Source organism: Ictalurus furcatus, chromosome 24 (assembly GCF_023375685.1).
Source record: "Ictalurus furcatus strain D&B chromosome 24, Billie_1.0, whole genome shotgun sequence".
NCBI classification, from domain to species: Eukaryota; Metazoa; Chordata; class Actinopteri; order Siluriformes; family Ictaluridae; genus Ictalurus; species Ictalurus furcatus.
The window spans coordinates 18,327,497-18,349,104 of record NC_071278.1 but is presented as its reverse complement, the minus strand read 5'-3'; the positions used below and the strand labels follow the sequence as shown (position 1 = coordinate 18,349,104).

Sequence of the window (21,608 nt, the reverse complement as noted above, 5' to 3'; positions counted from 1 at the left end):
GACTCGAACCCCCGACTAGTAGAGGTGTGAGGCGGACGTGCTAACCACTAAGCCACCGTGGTGGTACTTGTAAAATGTGTAATGATAAAAAGAAATTGTAGTGGGCGGGGGGGCTTGAGGAAAAAGTCTTAGAGATTTATCTGCAACATTACACATATGTTGCTGTGAAGGACATTGTATCTATGTATCAGTGGAACACAAATGGCAGAAGTAGCGTTACATACAGATTCGTAGGTGTACTGAAGCATTAATACTGCGATGAGAGACATTTAAACGCGTTGTAGGCTATTCATTGGAGATAGATAGAGGTATAAGCGCGAAAACGCTACTTCCCATGAGGCTTTGCGCGGCTCCTTACTAATCCTCCCCAGTGTGAGAGCAGAGGAGGAGGAGGAGGAGGAGGAGTGGATGTCTGGAGTCTGCGGATCTACACACCGGTATGCGCTGTATGGCGAGTCACAGCTCAGAGCAGCTCAGAGTGATCGCAGACAGTTTTGATCACAGACTGAAAGCAGAATAATCCGCGGGTTCTTGTTTGTTTGTTTGTTTCCCGCACACACACACACACACACATACACCTTGTGCGTGTTGTGCGGTGCTGCTGCTGCGGAGCTGCGCTTATTGGAGTCGCGGCTTTACGGATGGTCGTTTCGGGGTGAGTGCTCTTCCGTCTGACTCTTAATCCCTGAGAAAGTTGCTGCAGATGAACATGTTGTGATGGCAGGAGAAACAGCACGCAGGTTCATGCGTGTGAGCTGAAAGTTGGCTGGTGTGCGGGATTGTGCCGCAGCGCGTGTGTACTGAGGAATGCGGTTTGCTGGAGAGGAATGTAATCATATTCACTCAGTTTATACACACCCGCTTTAAAAAGCACCGCTGCAACAACAGACAAATACAACTGACGCGTTCTTTGGTTGGTTATGTGATGCCCAGGCACTTGTTGGCTCTTCTAGCAGCAGTTGGTGCGGCTTTAACTCCATCCATCACTGATCACACCAACTGATGGAGCCTTCCAGCCTCCAGTCCAACAGATTTCTCCTCCTCTACATCTGAGGCACATTTCATCCAAATACACTACACTACTACTACTACTAAGCATGCTACATTATGAGAAAGTAGGCTACATTTCCTTGTCATTGGGGTGGTACCCTCAAGGGTACCTTTATTTTGTGTACCTTTACTGTGTACGTTTCAGAGATATATAGTGTAATGTCTATCATGTACCTTTAAAAATGATTTCGTTTTTAGAGTAGAGTTTTAAAGGTACACAACATGCATATTAAAGGTACAAAAGGTACGTGCTTAATGGTAGAAAGGTATAGCTCAGTTTAGTGTACTAAAATGGTCAACTAATGATGATCCATTGATATAACGGGTGTAATTCAGTTGCCTGAATGACTTGCATGTTAATCTTTATGAGTAATGTAATGTGTGATCATCACTGGAGTCTAAGATTTGTCTTGTAATTCAATTTGACGTTTTATGTTTAAACTACTTTCATTGCCATGTTGGTCTCTTTTCACATTGATCAACGTTGTCCTACATTACCCAAAATGCAGTTTGACTGCCTGCTGTTAGTGGTGCCAGTGGGATCGCTTCATCTCTACCTAAAGAGAACGATGCGGCAGCACTTTAGCCCTCTAGTCTGTCCGGCCCTCTCGCCTCCTCACCCGTACACTCTGCTCAAACAGACAAGCTTCCAAAGCTGCAACGTTCATTCTAATACTGTCATCAGTGCCGTTGTGCTCGTCATCTTGTAGATCACTAACTAGCTGAGCGTTTGGCGTAACATTTGAATTCTCATTAATGTGGCACTGAACATTGTTCGAAAATGGTAAGTGAGAAAAGTAGCTTTTGCTCTGATTGTTCGAGATTGTTTACATTTTACATGTAACTGCGCTAGCAATGCCCCCCTGTGATGTCAATGCGGTAGACAACTGCCAACAAGTTGACGCCAGAATTGTTAATCGCATCACACATACTTCATAATAAACATATTTAATGTGTTTCAGGGTGGTGGTTTCCTTTAAAGTGATTCTGGGATCCTAATTCTGTTTGAAAGGAAAGAACAGAAACCAGTTCCCCCCTTTTATTATTTAGTTATCTTCATCTTGGGGGTGTATTGTTATGTTAATTGTCAGGACTGGGAATGGCACGCTGCAACGTTAAACACTTCACTGCAAAACCTATGAAGACATACAGTGTTCCTATATAATATTCTCCTAAGTCGGTATGTGCTTTGCTCTGCTTGGAACTAGTTGTTTTTACATGAACATCTGATGCATACAAAGCTACTTAGCTACACATGAATTGAATTGATTGAAAACATCAGTAATAGGCATCATAAGTAATGTAACGGCTTATTTGCAGGGTTTGATATGAATGAGAGTCACGAGGGAAGGCAATTTCCCCTGATTAAAAAAGGACAAAACTGATCTTCCTTATAAAACAGCCTTTTTTGATATTTGAAGGTGTTAATCTTCATAAGAAGTTAATTATCAAACACTACCTTTTAAGTATCCACTGAGCCTATATTTTTAATACAACATCAGAATTCTGTACCCTCTTCTGTTGGTAGATATCGATCACGAAGTGAAAAATAGCAGAAGTAGTCAATTCCGCCTTGTTATCTGTGAAAAGGAAGTACTAATATTTCCCCTCCTAAAAAGCCACATATTTGCTCAAAATAAAATAGGGACACAATAGTATACCATCTTACTGGTTTAAAAAAAAGAACCACAATCAACATGTCCCATCTCCTCTGGATTCTCAGATCTGCTGATCTTTATGCTGTTATTTTTTGGAGACTATATGCTTTCCGGGATACGTTTTTCTGCTTCTTATGTACTGTGTGTTTAAGGACATTTGGGAAAAAACCTTGTTTTGCAATGCGAACCAGGCTTCCCCACAAGCGACAAAGGAAGTATTAAAAGCCACGCCATGCCATGCCTCTGAAATTAGTCTTAAAGTTTAATTTAATTTACAAACTCCCTGAGAGCATACCCTGTTTTTACTGGCTTCCTGTCTCATATTAGACCACACTTGACCTTATTTGATATGAAATGATCAATGGATGCAGTTTAAATGTGAAATTTCTTATGTCTCGGATGTAAATGAAACAAAACAGTGAGATTGAGGTGATGTGATAGGGGGTGACTGTTTAGTTTCATTTATACCACTGTTGGACTCTATAAATCTGATTTGTCAGAAGATGGATTCATTTTCTTATAAATCAATTCAAACAGGTTTATGTTACCGCGTAACTTTTTTTTTTTATTTTTTCTGTAGTAACAAATCACAGGGAGAGTTCTCTGTATGGCAGAAGCTCCACTTATACATTGTGTAAACCTGTTATTTAACAGAGAAAAACATCTCATCATTGAAATATTGATGTTTTCTGTAAGGAGGCTTCTTTTTTGTTTGTTTAAAAAAAAAAAAAAAGCTTTCTGTAAGCAGTCTTCAGTGTCAGCATTTTGTAACAGTTTTCTGCAGTCTTCAGAATAAAGGCGTTTGTGTGTTCTGGTTTCTCGCTAACATGACAAGCTGCACCATTTTTGCCTTATCAACTTAACAAGCGAGAAAAGAAAGAAGCTGGTGAGGAAATGAGTGTTTATAGCTGTTATAACGTAAGTGATAACAGGAACTAACTTTTGTCATGGGTGTTATAACTATGCTGTATGTATAACTATGTACGGATAACTGTGTTGGGTTGTTCACTAATAAATACAAAATTGTAATGGATGGCAAATTGTTGAGGCATAAGATGAATAATACAGTTTGGGGATGTGCTGTCATTGTAAAAGAATCAACTTGGGGTGATAACAGTAACCCCGCTTTGCGTCAGACCATTAATACGACTCTGCCGTTGAATATATTCCTATAACAGCACACCCTGTTATGTTTTATTCCTCACAGAAGACATTTTGGAAGGCAGAGTTAAGCTGTACAGTGGTTTTGACTCACTGATGTGCTGCTGTGCCTGAGGGATTTCTACACTGAGTCACTGCACCTGTGTTTCTGGTGGAGACGGCGTACACCTTGCAAATATTCACACTGCCATGTTTGAATTATTGCATGTGCACTATTGTACCAGAAATTTAAATGACTCCAACCCTTATCTACAAACACTGGCTCTTGCACTGTGGACATTAAGTTGTACTCCTCATCAGAACGACTGTTAAATGAAAGACAGAAATGAAACTGAATGACTGTGAGAGTTTCAGCCCTGGTGTCAGCATTGCTCTGCGTTTAGCAATTGGAAAGATTATTGAGTTTATTTCAATGCTGTGGTCACGCACCATGAAATGAACTACCTCCGACTGGGTTGTACTAACAAAGATTAAGCTTTAACCTGGATTAAATCAAGGCTTATCTTTTAGTTAACTTGGACCAAACTTTAAAGCTTATTTAAATAATGACCAGTATTGCATTTAAGCCAACATAGAATATTGATTTTTTTTTTTCTTTTTTTTTTTTTTACAGTCAATTTTGATCGTGTTGCTCCATTGCTGTAAACTCTTAAATAAATTTAAGTTCAGGATTAGTATTGATCTTGCATTTGAGATTATTCAAATTTCTGAAATGGCAGAGTGTATCAGATGGATTATGGAAAATGAATTTCCTTAATAAACATTGTAATGCTAGGGAAGAAAGAAACATGTTTGGAATAAATCCGTCATGGTAGAGCCATCAAATAATCTCATGTCGAGGTTTTATTCTGAGGTTTTATTTCTTAACAAGCGATTAAAATGAATTTGTGGTGCCGCACACATTAAATGGGAATAAAAACAAATTCTTGCTTAGCTCTAAACGCCGTTTAGTCTAATCCTTAATACAACCCAATCTCATCTTTTTGTGCAACTGATCAGCAGTTGAGGCGTTTTGTCTCAAGCCCAGTTGCATTCACATTTCTGGATGCTTCTCCAGCTGTGTGAGATTTCTTTAACAGAGCTTTTCAAGATGCCAATGTGGGCTTTTGGCACATAATTATGGATAGCGTGCTCGAATGCATTATCCACTACGCATGAATGGACATGCCGTGTATTGGTATTGGACCGAATCCCGGTGCTGGACACTAGCCACTATGTGGGTCTGTAAGTGGGAATAAAATAGAATAGAGTAATAGAACATCAGAAAGGGCGAAAGAATACAATAATACCCTTGTCAGAAAGACATTTCTCTCATTACTCAGTGAAAGCAGAGACCGTCTAGGCTCAGGCAGGTGTGTGAATGTTTGTTGAACTGCTTGGTCGTGCAGTAGTTCAGGAAAAGGGAAGTATTCTTTTATATTGAAACCTCTGCCCTTCCTCTGCGCCATCTGCTCGACTCATATACCATGGGATTTTACAATAAGTACAGATATTGTTCTAGTGTAAATCTGAGCAAGATTCAATTTAGGTAGGCTTTCGACACTTTTAATGCTTAAAGGGAGCATGTACCATTTAAGAGATCTACAGTTTATATTTATAGCCAGAATTTCTCCAGAACTGATTAGCTGCCATGCAGAAATACACAAAAGCAGCTGGTGTAAATGGACTAGTAGGGCTAAGCTTCTCCTGTCTTTCAAACATTTTGACTTAGCAGACGTAATATTATTTATTTGGTAAACCAAAGCCTATATTTAAAAGCTCTTCACACAGCAGACAGCTCTTTGCTATGCCTGTGTACTTCATGGATGAAAGGTCAGCATTCCGCTCAGCACAGCTTTTCACAGCACAGCAGATGAACAATGACTTTCATTTCATATCATACGCTCATTTTTTGCTTCGATAGCAACCAAGCTTGTTCGGCAAAGTTAGCAAATGTGAGAAATGTTGAGCAAAGCTGATGCCATATTCCCTACTTCCCCACCTTCAAAGATTATTATTTTTTTTTTAGGTTTCTCAAGAAAAAACATACTTGAAGGCCATATCACCCCCACCCCTAGCTCATTAGATGAAACATTGATTCTATCATTGTGGGTGCACTTTAAAAACCCTCTCTAAATGATTGACCCTTGCTAGATTGATTTTTCATTTCCTTTGAAAATTGGACCGTTCTCCTGTTTCCAAATGCCACAGAGTGCTGATAGCTTTGAAGCAGTAAAGGTCATTGTACAGGGCAGTGTCATGTGCTTGTGTGTCTTATCTATCAAATCTCTTAATGTAAATATACACGATGGAAAGAAATGTCTTCACGGCATGGTCAGATCACGATTATAAGAGTACCAGGAGAGATACAAACAACCGAAACAACCAGCACTGTATACAGGATGTGTAACAGGCAGAAGTGGAAGGAGTACAAATTAATTTACATAACGGACTTCACCTAGAACATCGAGAATGGTTTAGTTCAGAATAACACGCCTGATAAGAACAATGCCAGCATTCAAAGAGACCATGCTTAGATTTGGGTGACATGTATGAAGTTTCCAGTACAGTGAAGTGGTGAAGTGAATGCATCTTCCCATGAGAAAGTAAGAGTGAGGCTGAATTTCTCATAAAGATCGAAATATTCCATACATTTTCATTAAATTTAATTAATGAATGTATTCAGGCGATTCGATTTATGCTCGCCGGGTCATCACTATCACTACTAAATACCATAAATTCATCTCTAGGGTTAATATCCTTCTACAAGATTGTCAAATATCTCACAGTGAAAGCGTATTGAACAACTCACCTCATGAACACTTTTGTATAAAATGTTGTAAAGTAAAATCCCTGAGTGGAATTCGCTGGCTTGAATTGGCTTAGTTTTTCACTGGAGCTACATGACTAATGTTGCTAAATCATTTGCCAACCGTTTGAGCATACTTCAGTCTGTTTGTGAATCTTTGGGATTTAGGAGGTGTGGGAGCTCTACATGTTTAATGGTGCCAACAATACAGGAAGAGAACCGTTTGATTTACATGCGGAGTACCCACCATTGCTATCATAGAAATGAAAGTATAGTAATGAATATATACTTTATTCAATGTCCTAAGGATTTCCATTTCTTTCTTTTCTCTGGCAAATGTGCATTGTACATTAAAGGCTTTACATTACCAAAATATAAACATTGAAATCATACCTAGAGTTAACCGTTTTTTCATTACTCTGTTAAGTAAAAGTGTTCAAAACGAAAAAGGTCGAGGAATACCACATTCTTCGTAAAATGGTTCCTGAAATGGATTTTGGATGGTTAATGGTTTTATATTTCAATTGATCGAGTTCTGCTTGGGGCCTTTTCTGAAAGGGAAACCCTCGGTTGTAGTGTTCTGTGTAGAAACTGTAAGAGTGTACCCAGAGATGGAAATCACAACCTAAAATTATCATTATATTATTAATGTAGATGTAGAGATAATGGAACTGTGGAGTTTTTATTTTATATATTTATTTATTTATTATTTTTTTTATTATAAATGATTATTTTATTTATTTATTTATTTATATATATATATATTTTTTTACAGTTAAAGCGGTCACTGGATGCAATAGGTTTGAGAACTCCTGGCTTATGGTATTAGATGTAACCGTTTTTGCTAGTGTAGATGGGTCTAACTGAAGAATATGGATGAAGAATGTGTGTGTGTGTTGGGGGAAATAAGGTCACACCCCACTGCATATGCAAATGGAATATGCATTTATTTTAACTTACATGTCATTATACTTGGTGATAGTTTGACAGAATGTGTAAGTCACAATGACCCTACTTATAACACCGAAGAGGCTTCATGGCTTATCCTTGAATGCTTGAAACCCCTCGGATGAGTCGCAATACATTGTCTTAATTAAGACACTAAAATATTAAGTCCAGCCTCGTTCACTAAAATTTAGTAGTAATTTAAACACCTAAATGACTGACAATCTTCACTTACATGGGGGCAGAAAGTGTGACTAACCCTTACACAGTCATTATTACCAAAAATGAGGTAACGACAAACAGTTTCACTTGATTTGTTCATCCAAGACTTCAAGTGAAATGACTCAGGTCTCTGACACAGTAAAGGAATGTTGATTCACCACTTCTCCCTGTTATATTCAGTGCTGGCAGTCAGACCCAGTTGTCCAGACACACAGCAGGTCTGATCTTGCCTGCTACATCACACTCTTTTATCAAGCAACGGGCACATAGCAATTTTCTCAGGACAACACAGATGTGACTTGGCTGATTGGCTGTTATTTTGTTGGCTGCTCTCGGGCTGCACAGCTCAAATAAGAAATATGTGGTTCAGAGTAGACTGAGTGTGGAATCTTTAAAATAAACAGAGCAAATGTGATTAAAGCAAATTGGCAGAGTGGTGGAGTGAAATTGGAGGTGTTTATCTCTTGACACACTCACCCTGTGTATGATTAGCCTTGGTTTGGTGGTTGCCTGGCCTTTTCCAGTAATCCAACACAAACTGTGTAGCATTACAAAGACCCAGACAATAACTTAGAGGGATAATTCACTTTGGGTGTGACTGCTGTATGTCACCATCTTTTTTTTCCAGTAATACAATGGAGGTTTTCCCCCATGAATATTATCTCTTATGTGAAATCAGTGATCTCAAAATAATTTGAAAGTAAATGTTCACGTTCAGCACTGCTTCTCAATGCTTCTCATTAAAAAAAAACGAGAATTCTGATTATAAATATTAGTTCATATAAAGATATCAAAACTAATCCATAAATCCAGCTAATGTCATAGTTTACAACTGATATACTGAATGGCTGATTGGCTGGTTCATTTTGCTCATAGGGGCTTCCGTGTATAGCATCAAGCTGTTTTCACCACCTCGAATGTTATCGGTGGGGGGTACATCCAACCAATCTGGAAGAGGTGGTGTCTCTAACCGCCTGTCAATCACGTTACCTGTGAGTTCAGAAAGTTGCACCTCTAACATTCAGATGGTCTAGCCTAGATAGACATGGGCATGTATTTTGGTTATGTGGCTTTGAAGGAAACACTATAAAAAGGGCTACAAAATGTACGGACTACACCTTTAAGCAGGGTGAAGGGTCCGTAGAGACCTTTCTCCTTCAGGGAGGCCTTCTCACAGGTGTTACACCACCACATTATGCCATTTTTGATAATACAGACTGACGGCCTACTCTGTTCCTGCTTGCTTTTGAGAGTTAAATCACAACCAATGGATAAATGCTGAAAATGACTAAATAATGTCTGTGATTGTATTCTCTTCAGCTGATGTTTTGAAGGTAGTTTCAGATGGTCATGTTCACGTACAGGAACATCAATGTCTCCCATACAGCTATAACATATGACTGTAAGACTATGCAAATGCTTTTTTTGTTTTAGGGAGGGCTTCATTTAATTATAACAAAATGCCCACACAGATAGGCAAGCTCAGAGTTGAAATTCAAGAGGTCAGGTTTTTAACATGCTGAACTGGAAGATGTATGAATAAAAGTGTTCAAATGAGAACTATGATGACCTGGCAAGTGGTTCTCCTCAATCTCTGGTGACCACACTCTTGGGAAAGTCCTGTTTCTTGAAAAGAGCATTTCTGATATATTTTTTTTTTATAGTGACCTCCCTGCCTGCTCTGCACTTTTCACAATTACGCCGGCCCTCCCTCTTCCTGTTCCTCATACGTCTATAGGAAATGGGGTTTGTTATCTAGAAAGTGCATATTAAGAAAATGCCTGGAAAAAAACAGCCAGCTAAACAAAGGGGCTGCCAAGTTGCTACGTTTTTGTTTAGCTACCTTCATGCGGCTTAGGCTGAGAAGTGCATTATAGTAACCATTGGTTTGACCTGGCAGCCATAACAAGAATAGGATATTTATGTACGAAAATTGTTAAAGTACTCTAACCTAGCTCACACCATATGGTCATAGTATATCGCTCTCATCCATCTCCATCCAGTGGTTTGAGGTCTTTTAATATGCCCCGCCATGCAATATGAGAAAATGCCTCAAAGATCTTTCTCATAAGAACCATGGCCTTCTGTGAAAGTGAAAGAAATGTGGTGAGTAATTATAAATGTAGAGTGTCTTCATACACATCCCCTTAAACCATGCTGGTACAAAGCCACAGTCCACAAAAACTGCCTGATGAACCATAAGGGCCAGCTACAGAAAGCTTTGTCAGTCTGCTAATGGCACCATAATGGAAGCCAATCTCATCAGCGGTGAGCTCTCATCCCATTCTCTCTCCTCCATCTCAAAGCAGGCCCGAAACAGGAGAGCTGCACCGAGGTGAAATAATGTGATTAGAACCCATTACGGCTGTTTTATTTTTATTACATTCTGTATTTTGTGTCCAGCTTTTGGGCTGTTGACCAACATTATCTGGCAAGGACATCAACTCAGCCCTAAAGATCTCAGTGTTATGAAGCGCTCAGTGATGCGCCAAGAAAGAGTGCCCAGGCTTGGACAATGACTCCGAGATCATTGAAGGACATGATTTGAATGGTAAAGGCTCTGGGCTTTTAGATAGACCCCTAGAAGAAAGGAGAACAGGGAGCAGGAAAATAGCACTGCTGTGAATCTTTTTTTCATAATAAATTATATAGCAGCTTTCTCAAATCCAAGGTAGCCGTACAAGCTAGGATCTGGAGCTCTGCCACAACCGGCAGCCAGCGAGCCAAAATTTAATGAACAAAATGAACAAAAACATTAAAACTGTAAATAAATAAATAAAATAAAAAAGACAAAGCAAACATCAAACATATATATATATATATATACACAAAAGAAAAAAAAAGAAAGAAAGAAGAAGCTCTGGTGATAAGTGGCAGCAAAAAGGTGTGCAGTGTACTCTCAACTGGAAACGGAAAAAGAGTTTTAATGACTGAATTTAAAACATAGTTGGGGGTGTGATGAAATTTCTTGGATCATTATAGTTGTAGAAATACGTATTTTCATGGAGCTTTTGTGTGTATGCTGATCATCCTGACACCCGCTGCTTCATAGTCATTATTATTGTAATTACAGCCACTGCTTTCTATCCTGTTATTATGGCCTCTCACCACCAAAATAAGCAGCTATGCCATAGGAATGGCATAATCTAAAAGAGAGAATTCCAACCCGTGTGATTATGCGAATAAGAGGCATAAAAATTTTTTGTTCTCCTTCAGAATCATTTATCCCAGTGAAACTGCTGTTTGTCAGTGAGTGTGCAGTGGGGTTTAATAAAACCTATTCTTTCTTCTACAGCTCTCATAAATCCACTCATCTGTCTGACTCTGATAGACATGCAGAGCCTGAACGACTGCAGTCTTCTGTCTCTGGCTGCCTCATTAGAATAGATACTGCTGCAGAGTCTTTATTATTATTATTATTATTATTTTTTAGTCTTAAAAAAATGCTCTCTTGGATCCTCAGGATTTTTAATCACTTTGAAATGTTATTTTCTCTTCTAGTGTGGGAGCAAGATGGCTTGCAAGTCCAGAGGGGTGGCATTATAACTTTTTTCTTTCTTTCTATTTTTTTGAGTAAACTGAGCTAGTTGGAAGAGGTGGGGGTGTCTTCCAGGAACTGCTGAGCTCAGCTCAAGGAGTTAAAGAAGAAGGAAGTGAAAAACTGGAGGTGATAAACATTGGTGAGAAACGAGCTGGGCTGATACACCACTGCTAAACAGCAGTGGCCAATGTCTTCAACTCTCCCAGGAGTACAGAAGCATGTAGAATTGTAAGCGGTGAAGTGGTGACTTTATTGCAGCAATAGCACTGAATTGCAGTTAAAGAAATTACATTTGCTTCATGTTTTTATCCAACATGGCTAAGGATTTAGACAGGATACAAATGAGCAGTTGAGGGACTTACTCATGGACCTAACGGTGGTAATTTTGCAGAGCTGGGATTTGACCTTCGGATCAGAAACCCAGTGTCTTAACCAATGTGTCACCACATCCCAACTCAGAGTTTGTGTATGCAGCATGCAGTGCAAGAATAGGCATATGGAAATAACTTGTACAAACTAGGAGTTAAACGAGAGCATGATAGTCAGAGTGGCATTGTGGGGTGGGCGGGAGGGGGTGGTTGGGTGTAGACATGTGGCAGCAGATGGAGAACAAATGGTGGTGGTGCGGTTGGAAGACTAGGCAGGGTATGGGAATAGACACTCAGATTCAGATCAGAGCACATGAAAAATGCAGGAAGCAAGACCAGATAGAATGTTGGGACAAGATATGCAGGGAAAATATTTTTTGCTAATTGAACTATAAAATCAACAATGTTAAGGGCTGAACCATTGCTGTCAATATAAATATATATATATGTATATATATATATATATATCTCAGTATTTCCATATGTTTATTAGATTATGTGATTGCCTTGATTGGTAAAAACTAGAGATGCACCAATGTATCGGCCCATAAAGGCTATTTTTCCCGCTATCGGCCGATAGTTTAAAAACATCCGATGATCAGGGCCGATTATGTCCTGTCAATCAAAAGAGGGCGGGAAAACGCATCGAATTCATGCTGTGTGTAAAGAAGATGTCTTGTGTGGAATGACTGCAGTTTGTAAGCTCTGTAATCTCTGCACTACTAAAATTTTACACCAGAAGTAAATTTTACGGCGTCGAGTCAATCCCCACCCCCCCGCGGCCCGTTCGCCCTCGCGCTGAATTAAAGGGCCAGTACACCGTTGAAAGATTTAAATGAAGATGAGTTGACAAAAAAAAGTATATACTGCACAAAAAAATATATTTGTAGAGTAGTATATTTCATATCCAGTTAATGTTAATATATAAAAAAGGTCATATTATATATTACCAGTTTGATGTTCGATGATGAAGTAGAAATCCTTTTGTTTGTGGCGAGTGCATGTTTTTTTAGAATTCAGTCAATGTTAATATGGATTAATAACGTTCAATAAGTTCAGAAATCTTTTTTTAATCTTCAGAATTGAGTTCGTGTGTTAATGTTAATGTGAGTAATGTGTTTTCTGTTGATGAGACCAGTTACTGTGAAACAACTTGTTGAAATGGAGAGAATAAAGTTTTTATTTGCATATCTTTCAGGATTCTTTTAAATCACTCATTATTAATTTATAAGAAGGCATAAAATGCAGAACTATCGGTTATCGGTATCGGCCGATGTCACTCTGAATAATCGGTTTTCGGTATCGGCTGAGAAATGTAGTATCGGTGCATCTCTAGTAAAAACCCATTTGAATTACTCAGATTGGTCAGGATGAACACAAGATATAAAAGAGTCCGTGATGAGAAACACCAGCTCTTTTTCCAGTGGTTATCGCCACAACCCGGCTATAATATGCAGGTCTAGGTTGAGTACTGAGGTGGCTGACCTCAATTTCCTCAAGAGATAACTGAAGCCTTGCCTTGCTCAAATTTCAAAGTCCTGTTTTTAACACCAGTATTGTATTGAAAATAAAACAGATAGAACAAAGGAAGCTGTTCTACGTTTCAGTTATATATTTCTGGGAAACTGCCCTGGCCAAATTGTCAGTGTTACATGGATGACTGAAATGCATATTATTTTCAAAGGGCCTGACATAAATGTAGACCCAGAATATCGTTTGTATTTAGCTCTGCAAACACTTTTATTGTTGAGATTCTTTGACCAAGTTAATGTTCTGATATTATGAATACATATATAGTTACTGATATGAATAAGAGGGGGAAAACAGCTATTGTACTGCAACAAGAAGCAAAATTAATGGTAGCCTGAAGGGCTGTTTTGGGCTTTTTACCTCATATGCATGTAATTTGTGAGTGAAATCCTACATACATTAGTCTATGTTACTTGGTTTTGTTTGCTGGTTTGGGTTGTTGTGGTTAAATTGGGGGTTTTTTTGGTTGGTTGGTAGTTTGGGGTGAGTTGGATTAGTTTGGTTTGGTTGGATTGAGTTGATTTGGTTAGGTTGGTTTAGGTAATTACAGTAGATTGGTTGGTTTAATGTGTCTGTTAAGTGGATTGATTGAGTTGGTTTGGTCGGTTAGGTAAATTTGTTTCTTTGGAATGAGTGGGTTCATGTGGGTAGTCAGTTTGGTTGGTTGAGTTGGGTTGAGTGTTTTGGTTATTTGGGTTAGTTTAACTTGGTTCATTGGCTTGTTTGATTTGAACGGTTTGTTGATTTGAATGAGGAAAAATGCAAGGTATTCCAAGGCATAAATATGTAAAGCTAAAGCAAATTCTCAAGAGCCCCATTTTCATGGTTTCTGTGGCAGCTCAAATAGCATCATGGTTATAATCATGTCGAATACATCACCAGTAGAGAGCCACACTGCAATCTACATGTGACAGCTATGTTCCAACCCAGTTGTTCCAGTCACTCGAGCATCAATGAGCAGAAATAATTGACATGGAAGCTAGCGGAGTGTGCAGTTTGGGCTAAAATCCCAGTGAGACCCTCACAGCAGCAGAGTGACTACCAAACGTGTATACTGTCATAACAGATGCCCAGTGATCATTACAAAAATCACCATGTGGTTGGAAGATTATAGGCTCTGACTGGAGCAGAGATTCAGAACATATGTAGCTGTTTGGGTGGGCCAGTTGAAAGTTCATTAAAATAACTGGTTTATTCTTGAGAGAAATACTGAGATAATTCAATTATCTTATTATTATGTCCTGTTCATGTTGGCTTGCAGTAACTGTCTAGGCTGTCTGTATTGGTAATTGCATCCTGTGGTGGTACATTCATCATGGACCTACTGGGTGATGGATGGACATATTTGAGCCAACTGGATTCTGGGTCTCAAAAAGCCACCTAGTGTCAGCGGAAAAGGAACTGAAACATAATTTATCTAAATACATGTTCATAAAAAAGATATGTGTGGTTAGAATAGTTCCCAGTTGAGAATTTACCAGGAATTGTAGTTCGTGAATGAATGACTGGTTTTAGATTTTGTGAACTTGGAAGTGTTATGTGATTATAAACTGTCACATATAGTATCTCTATGTATCGCATTTAAACAGAAGTATATCTATCTGTGGTTCATGTTTATGGAGATTAAGGATTAGTGTCAGGCCATGTGTTGGGCAACATTGTTTGAAGCTGTGATCTTAAAGCCGGGCCATATGGGCACAGGATTTTATGCAATGAGCTGTGGTACTGCTGGTATCTGTCTTTCACAGAAGGTTTGTTTGTCCTAGCAACTTCAAATGGTGCTAGTGATTGGCTACAGATGTAGATTATACAGCTGTGGTCTGGCCATACCTATAGCGGATCTACACAAGGTCAGATTGAATTTCACTGTATAATATTCTAGTTTTTAAGATCCCGTGTTACACTTTTAGTCACATAATATAAGTGTATTGAAATTCATCAGTATACCTAGGTTTCTGGCCGAATGACCACCGCATTGTGTGATTGTAGAAAATCTAAATAGGTGTATGCATGTCATTTATGGCATACTGGATTTTCACATATCTTCCAAATTGTGCATTAGTTTTGTAATAAAATATACATGTTAAACGGAGTATGTGTTGCATTTACAAGTAAGTAGTTGACTACATATAACAGACATTCATCAGAGTCGCTCTTCATTTGTGGCTGACCGTCATGCTCTGTTTTTTAGTAGAAAAGTGTAGCACGGTTTCAGAATACGCACACGAACAGCACAAAACACCACTAGAGCCCTGTAAAGAAAAAGGGTTAACAGTGGGTCAGTCATACCTATCAGAAAGAGAGAACGTGTGTGAGAAAATGAGCAATGAACAAATATATGTGTAAGCTTGCATTTGATCTTTTCTTGAGTTAGTTACATGTTTATTTTTCACACTATGCTAGTAGCTGTGTTGTTGATCGGAGTGTTGACAACCACAGTTTTTGTGCTTGACTGTGTGAACAACTGTCCATAGAGTCTGACCACAAAGATGTGGTTATTGTGAATTAATGTGTAAACCCCATGTTGTTGTGAGAATGATGAATCTTTAAATAGTGTTGTATTATGAGTGACTGTTAGTGCGCACTTCCGATGACATGTTTTCATTGCTTTTCCATGACTCCCATGGTTAAGTCAGGAAATTTCTTGCTGTTTATTATTTGTCTGAATGATTAAGTATATTCAGGACTATACTGCTTCTCTAGAGTATCATGGTTGGACCGAGTCATTTTTTGACTGAGAACATATCTGAAACAGTGGAGGTTAAGATTAAGATTAATCTTGGTTAAGATTACGTGCCAGGAATCAGAAGTTATGAGTTCATTATGAGTTCAAGTTTCTGGATTTCCAGAGAGCCACTGAGGCATGTTTTTGAAGAAACCCATCAACTGCTCAGCTGTATGCTTGGGTTGTATTTTTCACTTGTAAGAAGCTTTGGATCAAATGTCCACCACAGATGTAAATTGGCTGATACCTGTGTCTAGATTGTGGACAAGAGTTTACCAAAATAAGTGAAATTTCTAGACATAACAACCCAGCGTTATGACTCGTCTCATCTCTGAATAATGCTGAATTTGTTTGTTTGGGTTCAGTACACATGCGCTGAGAGGTGGAGAGAAATGCAAATGGTGTTCATACATCAGTTATTAAAGTGTTCTCAGTTCAGCTGAGTCCCCTAGAATGACTCCAGAGCTATAAGGGAACATGCATATAACTTTGCAGATCGTAGTTGTTCTGCAGTATACTGATTTTATGCACAGCTGAATTTTAAATAACAAAAAGTGGTGTGTGTTGTCCCCTACTCTGGTCTTTTCCTCTAAGGAGAGAACGCAGCAAGAGATTTACATTGGCGGCCATCTGCAATATTAAGGCCGTTTGTTCATGTCTATAGAACGTCTCTTAAAGGCTTTGATATTCTTGGCCAAGTCCCACGTATGCAATCACATATTATTATAGACTCGCCCCTTTTTCCGCTGAAAATGTGTTCAGGTTCGTAGACACGTTTGCAGTGTTTTGCCATGACCCAACAGTTAGGTCGGAATTTTTCTTGCTGTTTATTACTTGTCCTAAATTTGTGATTAAGTGTACTCAGGACTTCAGAGTATCAAGGATGGACTGTTTTATCGTTGCATTGTAAGTAGTGTGTGTTTATAATGAGTGAGTCTGCAGAGGCAGTGGAGGCTCCATGGTTAAGATTCTGAGTCAGGGTTATGACTCGCTGTTGCTTAATGGTGTATCTTTTCGTTGGTTGGAGAAGTGAGGAGTGTCTGGTGCAGAAGTGAGGCGTGTTTAGTGAACCAAATGCTGCCAGCTGTGGCACTTTCACGTCTGTCTTTTTCTGTCCCTTGTTTCCACGGAAACTTGGAAAATCTTGCTCAGCTGGAGCCTAGCTTCCTCTCTCCCTCTCTCTCTCACGCTCACGCTCACACTCTCACTCATCTTAAAGGAACCATCATCAAAGCGCTCCCTTGATACTTGTTGCAGGTTTGTACTTCCTACTCCAGCAGACACACTTCGCCTGGTTGAGATTAAATAGCTTCCCAATTCGCTTTGTGCAGGACTTCCTCCCAGTCATCTGATACACGCATAGCTCATACGGATTCGAAAAATCACGGTTGCGAGTAAACAACATTGAACTTGTACAAGTATAATGAAAATAAAAATGCATTGTGTAGAGCACACTACAGCCTCACATTCATGAATGTGGTTTTCTTACAGAGCATTAAAAGCAGCATTATAAGTCCTTAGAAACACTTAAAAGTGCAGCATGATAAGCGCTTATCTGCACATTGTATAGTTCAACTAATACATCATTCTGACTCTACGGGAACTGTTTTTTTTGCATGTATCAGTTAAACAGTAGGAACAGAAACTGCATCTGAATAGTATGAGGGGAAAAAAGGAGAAATTTGTAGTTCTCTCTTTAATAACAACCGTTTATCCGTTTGTCCTAAATGCTTTCTGGTGAAGACCTTCTGTGACTGCTTTTTGTGTTATAGCTTGGTTTGTAATGCATTTGCATTATTAATTATGCACTTGGCTTTGAAATGGCTTGTGTTGTTTCTGATCATTGGTCGTATTACTTCCGGAGTTCCCAAACTCATTATATTTTTATGCACTTAGGTTTGAACTTGCCTTTGTCGTCAAAAAGATCACTCAAGCACTCTAGTGCAAACCAGTCTTGGATTCTAGGTTATGAACCCTTGCAGATTATCTACGTGCCTTGTATCAATGCATTTGTCAGTCTCACCCCAATCCTGTTGTCAGTTCCTAACAGCAGAAATGTAATAATTGTGTACTACTAATGAAGGTATACATCCAATAACGGAAAGGGACGACCAAAAGATCACCACTCACCAGATATTATAGTGTGCACCAGTACAAGTGCGTACCATTGTCATGCAGATGCATTTCAGATCATTTGTTACATAATATACCAGAATATTTACAAGATTTTATGCTGGGGTGATTCGAATACAGTGACTTTGATACTGTCAGTTGGATGGGAGTTCCATGAAAACCGTTCTGTCTTCTCAGACTTCTTTCTGATGAAATTTCTACACTTCTGAATTTTTATAGTTAAACATCTGGTAATGCTTAGAAACTTCTTGTCATAATTTAACCTGTGATAATAGGTAATGTAATTATCGTGGTATGAAAATTCATTTTGGCACGTGCCTGTCTTGATGATTAGTTAAATCAGATTTAATGACCGTAATCAGAGATGGTAATCTCAAAATCCGCTGAGCCATTTTGCTTTCTTGGAGCCTTTTTATTTTTCAGATCATCTGCCATCTCACAGATTTGGCAATCCTATAGAGCTGCCATGTGACAGGATCCATATTCCCACAATACTGCTGGGATTGCTGCACGACTTTCCAGCTCCTATTCCTGTCCTGCTCTCCGGAGAAGTCTGTTTAAGGCTGGACGACTGCCCGGGCGCAGACCGGGGCTTCCTGTGATCTTCCCTCTGTCCAGTTTATTTAAATTCTTGTTGAAGCCTATGAGTTTGAAGTGAACCGTGTGAGAGCTGCTGAAGGAAACCCAACTACTAGAATGCGGTTCTGAGAGGATGATTTAATCGAGTGACCTCATGACTGCTCTGTGGACAGGAAACACTCTGTGAGGAACATCTATCATGCTGTTTGTCTTGATGTGTCCAACCCCCTAGTGAATTCTAATGGCCAAATATACAGTGCAGAGCAGCTGAGCTTTCTATGTATGGAATTAAGTCAATACAGCTGTTGAAAGGGCCGTTGGCCTGACCATATTGTTTAAATGTATACACGTGTGTTTAGACTAGATTGTACTGGTGTTACTTTTCCAAGGTTTTAGTGGATGTATTTCTGTTCTGCAGTGCTCCTGAGATGATTAAGGAAAACATTGTTCATCCTCATCAGCTACTTTTTTTTTTTTTTTTTTTTTAAATGAAACTGATTTTGCATATTTTTCTGAGTGCCCTTCATGCACACTATCTGATCATGATCTGATTTGCAGACGAATGGAATTGTAAACAACATACCATGAATAACCTGCTCATCCCAATAATCAGGTTATTCAGCACATGTGTAGACCACAGTTGTTTTCAGAATGTTGAATACATTCCTATTTTTCTGCTACGTTTACGCATGGGTGGAAACCGGAACGAGAACAAAGCTTAAGTCTGTCTTTTGTGGAGCTAAAACAAGGATAGATATCATTGAATACAAATTCCTAAATCAGTCCGTACAGGATTTCACAGAGTTTTTTGTGATTGTTTTTTGTGATTTTTCCGCGGCTTTTTTTATTCTTCAAAATTTGAGTTTTTGTGCTTTTTTAAAATTTAAATTTTTTTTTTTTTTTGCAGAAAACTACTTGAATTGGCAAAATTAAAATTGCATAAAATTTTTCTTGCACAGTGATGTTTGACAGTAAATGAGACATTTTATCTGTATTCATGTTCGACGCACGTGACTCGATAAGGGATTTGGCTGAATGCGCATTGTGATGATGTCACATGTCACGCTTTGATGAGGTCACATGACGCGTATTGGCCCAAACCTGCTGAAAATCTGCAGTAATTTAGAAAAATTGCAAGCTCCAGCTAATATTGCGGAGTTTGTATTAATTTCTGCGATCGCAAAATCCCAGAGGGACCGCTAAATTAATATTAATCCATTAATGCAGGCCATGGCTTCAACTGAGTGATTGTGGAATTGGGGGGAAATGGAGAGGAGGAACAACTTGGGCTGGAAATTTGAGCAGATTCTGCTTTTTGCTACACCGTCAGCCCCGAAGAACCACTGAGTTAGATGAACTCATGACAAGCAAAATGGTGAAAGACCTTTACGAGTGGAAGACTGAAAGCCGAGAGTCGGTGTGGGCGCGAAGAAATTACATCGTCAGTGCGAAATTATAGGAAATGAATAGGGTCTGTTCAGAGCTTCACATGTGTTTACATGGGTTTCCTCCAGGTTCTTCAGTTTCCTCCTACTGTCCAAAAACATGTTGGTTGGTGGAATGGCTACACTAAATTCTCCCTCGGTGTGAATGTGTGTGTTCGTGGTGCTCTGCAATGGACAAGCGCTCCATCCACTGTGTATTCTCACCTTGCTCCCAGTGTTCCCAGAATGAAGTTGTTAATGAAGATGAATGAATAAATGAATAATTAGAAGGAAGGTGCTTCAGGAGTGGTTTTATTCCCAAGTGCCATTTCATTTATAACTCAATTTTGGAGTTATTTTGTACATTCTCTGTGTAGCGACTTGTAGGAATATCCCCCTCTTCAGATACAATTTGATGTGTCCTTCGTTTTTACATTCCACCTTTAACAAGGTCTGTCCTTCAAAGAAAAATAAGCCTTCATTCTGTATTGAGGCCACAGCCTCAGTTTAGATTAGTTTTTCCATACCCAGGACAGATGAGTGTGTGATGGCCATTATAGACATATTCTGAGAGAATTATTGATGACCCTGTGGACAGTTTAGGAGTCGCATGAAAAATGGCTACCGCTAACATCTCTGGCGGTTTATCATATTTCCTACTAACGATTCTGGAATTTCAGGTTGAGCTCAAATTACAGTCTTGATAGAGTGATCAGGCGCTCAGCCAGGCAGCTATGATGGGGCTATATGTCAGTGTCAAAGTGAAGATGGAATAATTGTGTGTGTATGTGCATGCTGGTGTTTTCCCAGCACTGTGTTAAGTTTAATGTGAGCCTAATGTGTTGGGGGTTTTTTTTTGTCTGAAGAAGTCAAGGTGAACGATTTGTATGAATGAAGTAATTGCTGCTAATGGAAGGAGGTTTTCTCCAGTGCAAACATACAGACAGGTGGAGCCCCTTTATCATTCGGAATGATTTTCCTAGTCGTTGCTCTGCGTAAGCCACATCTGAATTCAGATTCAAGGCTTTGCCTGCAGTCATCCTGGCTGTCACCACTTGCTAATATATTCTGGTGCTCACCCACGGCTGTGTGGCAGGCAGTCTTCTAATTGGTTCATTTCTATTCTAATACCAGATGTCTAGCAACTGAGGAAGAGGGAATGACTCCATTTTTATCGGTTTAGAGCAAGTCTGTTTATGCACTAATCCTTTGTGCTGGATGGTCTTAAGATGTAATATCGATATTGCAATATTTTAACATTATAATGTACCTTTCTGAATCATTACAGCAACAAGTAACTCCTTTCTTATCAAAATGCATCACTTTATTCCCTCCCCTCTTTTCCTCTGTAAATATTTCATATTTATATAAACGATGTCATCCAGTTTTTGTAGATCATTTTTTTTTTTCTATAGTAAAACTTCTTTTGTTGGTGCTTTGTTAGAAAAACCTCAGCAAATATTAATCGTTATAAATATTATATA

General features: G+C 39.0%; 1 protein-coding gene across 2 annotated transcripts in view; it reads left to right on the top strand.

Annotated features, from left to right (window-relative positions):
* The first annotated feature begins 366 nt into the window (after positions 1–366).
* pag1 (phosphoprotein membrane anchor with glycosphingolipid microdomains 1) overlaps positions 367–21,608 on the top strand; it is a 49,230-nt gene continuing 27,988 nt past the window's right edge. For both annotated transcript variants that reach the window (XM_053612990.1, XM_053612989.1), the window contains exon 1: positions 367–655. The gene's annotated coding sequence lies outside the window, so the exon portion shown is untranslated. The remainder of the gene's footprint in view (positions 656–21,608) is intronic.